Source organism: Stenella coeruleoalba (genome assembly GCF_951394435.1).
Source record: "Stenella coeruleoalba genome assembly, chromosome: 5".
Lineage (NCBI taxonomy): Eukaryota > Metazoa > Chordata > Mammalia > Artiodactyla > Delphinidae > Stenella > Stenella coeruleoalba.
In genome coordinates this window covers 11,337,443-11,341,654 of record NC_137150.1, presented here as the reverse complement: position 1 = coordinate 11,341,654, position 4,212 = coordinate 11,337,443, and the positions used below count along the sequence as shown (strand labels likewise).

At 39.4% G+C, this 4,212-nt stretch overlaps 1 pseudogene across 1 annotated transcript; it reads left to right on the top strand.

Moving 5' to 3' along the window:
• The first annotated feature begins 382 nt into the window (after positions 1 to 382).
• Positions 383 to 1,948, top strand: LOC307186946 (serine/threonine-protein kinase PAK 2-like; annotated as a pseudogene). The gene has a single exon. The product of its transcript is annotated as a serine/threonine-protein kinase PAK 2-like (transcript).
• The last annotated feature ends 2,264 nt before the right edge of the window (positions 1,949 to 4,212 follow it).

Sequence of the window (4,212 nt, the reverse complement as noted above, 5' to 3'; positions counted from 1 at the left end):
TATTGCCCACTGTATTACAAACTTTCCCCAGGGCATTAATCCAGCGACTTTCCAATAAATGATGCGATATAATTGGATTGTCTGTTCCTCAGTTTCTACATCAACCTCCCATTAATGTCTCCTTAAGGTGGCTTGCAAGTAATTTGAAAGAAGATACTTTAAGAATAAGTTTTCCATTCCCCAACAAACTTTCATCTAATGGCAAATAAATGAAAGTGTGAATCTTAAAGAATACATGGTTCTAATGGATTAAGGACAGTGTGAGGGTAAAGAGAGTGAGAGTTTGGGGGAGGCTCCTGAGCCCGCAGGGAGCTCGGCCGGAGGCTCCTCGCTGGGGCACAGGGACCTTTCCTCGCCTGGGGCCATATCATAATTCTGAATCATGTCTGATAACAGAGAACTGGAAGACAAGTCTCCAGGACCCCCCACCCCGTGCAAATGAGCAGTACCATTTTTAGCACTGGAGGCAAAGACCCTGTGTCAGCCAATCACAGTTTGAAACCTTTGACCTCTGTTCCAGAGGGAAAAAAACCCCAGGAATAAAATCGTCTCTATATTCTCAAGCACAAAGAAATGAAGTAAGAAGAAAGAGAAGGAAAGGCCAGAAATTCCTCCTCCATATGATTTTGAGCACACCATCCATGTTGGTTTTGATGCTGTTACTGGAGAATTCACTGGCATGCCAGAACAGTGGTCTCGATAGACCTCCAATATCACAAAACTAGAGCAAAAGAAGAATCCTCAGGCTGTGCTGGATGTCTTAAAGTTCTATGACTCCAACACAGTGAAGCAGAAATATCTGAGCTTTACTCCTCTTGAGAAAGATGGCTTCCCGTCTGGAACATCAGCACTGAAGCGTTCAGAAACAGCAGTAGTAATAGAAGATGATGATGATGATGAAGAGACTCCTCCTCCTGTTATTGCCCCATGACCAGATCATACAAAGTCAATTTATACACGCTCTGTAACTGATCCTATTCCTGCGCGAGTTGGTGATTCTAATGTTGACAGTGGTGCCAAGACTTCAGACGAACAGACAAAGAAGGCCAAAATGACAGATGAAGAGATTATGGAGCAATTAAGAACTATTGTAAGCATAGGTGACCCTAAGAAAAAGTATACAAGATATGAAAAAATTGGGCAAGGGGTTTCTGGCACAATTTTCACTGCTACTGATGTGGCATTGGGACAGGTGGTTGCTATTAAGCAGATTAATTTACAGAAACAGCCAAAGAAGGAATTGATCATTAATGAGATTCTGGTGATGAAAGAATTAAACAATCTCAACATAGTTAACTTCTTCGACAGTTACCTGGTGGGCGATGAATTGTTCGTGGTAACGGAGTACCTCGCTGGGGGATCACTTACTGATGTTGTAACAGAGACCTGCATGGATGCAGCACAGATTGTTGCTGTATGCAGAGAGTGTTCACAGGCATTGGAGTTTTTACATGCTAATCAAGTGATCCATAGAGACATCAAAAGTGACAATGTGCCTTTGGACATGGAAGGATCTGTTAAACTTACTGACTTTGGCTTCTGTGCCCAGATCACTCCTGAGTAGAGCAAGCGAAGTACTATGGTTGGAACGCCATACTGTATGGCACCAGAGGTGGTTACACGGAAAGCTTATGGCCCTAAAGTAGACATCTGGTCTCTGGGTATTATGGTCATTGAGATGGTAGAAGGAGAGCCTCCATACCTCAGTGAAAATCCTTTGAGGGCCTTGTACCTGATAGTAACAAATGGAACCCCAGAACTTCAAAACCCAGAGAAACTTTCCCCAATATTTCGGGAGTTCTTAAATCAATGTTTGGAGATGGATGTGGAGAAAAGGAGTTCAGCCAGAGAATTGTTACAACATCCCTTCCTGAAACTGGCCAAACCATTACCCAGCTTGACACCACTGATCATGGCAGCTAAAGAAGCATTGAAGAGTAACCATTAACATCATTGCTGTGGCCTCATATTCCTTTTTCCATTTTCTAAAAGAAGTCTTTTACTATATGACAATTATTATTCTTTTGGGGTTTAAAGAAATGGTCTGCATAACATGGAGGGAAGAAACAAGCTACTGTTTCCTGAAGACAAGCAAGAAAAAATTGCAAAACAGAGTGACAACTTTCTATTGAATCCCTTCTTTAGGGTCCAAAAGGAATTGTGGACTGAATCATAGCCTCATGCCCTTCAGCAGAAAGCCCATCAGGGCCATTTATCATGCTTGAGATTTGCATTTTATTTTGCTGACTTTATTATAACAGATCCCATTCATTGTCCCTTTTGGGGTATTTTCAGTACTTGAATGGCAGATCTGAGTTTTTCAGAGTAGGTGTTTTATCTGCTAGTCTTCTCTTCTCTCTTCTTCATAACTTTCTTTCCCCTGACTTGCTCCTTTTGAGTTGCTTTGAGAAATGTTTCTTATGCCTAAATTGGAGGCAAGTGTGGTAGAAATGACATAGCTCCTTATATTGGCAAAGGAGTTCAATATGGTTTAACTTTGTATAGAAGTTAGAACCAGCTATTGTTACATGTAACATTTCAGTTCAGAATTTGAACTGAAGGAAGGGAAGAAAAGTATGTGATTTTTACCCTTTCTAACAAATGTGAAAAAGTCAATTTTTATAATTTCATAATAGTGAGTTTTTTGGCATTTGTTACATGTATAGAGAGAAGACTAATAACCTATATTTATAACTAAATCATTGAAACAGTAAAAGAGTCCCATTGACTATATTTTCTAACAGTTTCTATGTCCTCTTCAGATTTGGCTTCAGGACTTTGTGCCGCTACTTTCCCCTTCCCTCCTTTTTCCCCTTCATTTTGGAAGTAAGTTTCTGTATATGTTGTAATTTTAGCTAGTGTGTTTGTTTTGTAATTAACCCTTTCTCACCCTACTCCTCACCCCCTTCCCATGGTAAATAATATAATAACCATTGAATTTTCAGAATTTAAAAGTTAACTTTTTTTTTCCATTTAAAGGTAAAAAATATTTGAAACTAGCAGAGACAAAGTGAGAGGCTTGAATCTTGGTGAGCTCTAAAATAATTAGATAAGATTACATTCATGAAAGAGAAATGTCAGTTCCTTAGAGATGCAGCTTCTGACCAGTAAACTGTAAAGATTTGTTATAAACATTGTTCCCAACCCATTAGCAACATTTTTTTTTAGTTTAATAGACATTTAGTCTATCATTATATATAGTTGAACCACCTCTACACACAAAGTAATATGGTTTAAGATTTTCTGAGTGGGAAGGAATTTGGGTCCCAAAAGGTTTTTTGAGCCTGCTACATGTTTTCCAGAAATCATTTAAGTGGGCCTTTTAAAAGACCCTTGAAGAAAATACAAGGAAAATGGGTTTGCCAGAAATCCAGCAATTAGATTTCAAAATTAAACTACCTATTAAGATAGCAAACCAAGAACTGGGGCAACTCCTCTTCCATATTTCCTATGCACTCAACTCCACCCTGGGAAACAGAAGCTTAGTCTAGGGGAAGTCATGATGCCAGCAGAATGTGGTGGTATGCCCGACCACAACCAGTGGGTGGCCTGGCACGTTTGTGGAATGCTGAGGCTCTTGGGGGTAGTTTGAGCAGGGATGAGAAAAATAACTGTAGACCACACATAAAATCGGAAACCAATTGAACTTGTATTGACACCAACTACACGACTCTTCTTAGTAGCCTTATGGGAATGGATAAAGTGATGAGCCAAGATAACACTGATTAGACTTAGCAATGTTACTTTTAAATAAAACCAACCCTATTTTCCCCAAGGTGGCTTAGATTTCATAATGGGTCACAAACTAATACTACAAATAAAACATTTAAATTTTTGATCCAAGCCCCTTGTATCCTCCCACACTTGAAAGGGACCTGATGAACACCAATTTCCCAATCCTAGCATCACTAGCTTACAAGCCTTAGGGTTAAAAACTCCCTTCTCATTTACCTAATGTTCAATTTCCATCAGTTTCAATATACACTAGTGTAAATACCATGACTATTTTGCATGAAGTTAAGTATTCTACAGATCAGAGCCACGGGATTGAACCTTTTATGTGAACTTCAGTGGTACCATGGAGGCCAAGGCAATTTAATTTAGGCTAACCAGGATTTGTTTCAATTTGTAAGAGAAACAGCTTGCAACAGGTTTATTCAATTATCTTAAAAAATCGTGGCATTCCTTTACTTTCCGCCTTTTGGAAGCAGC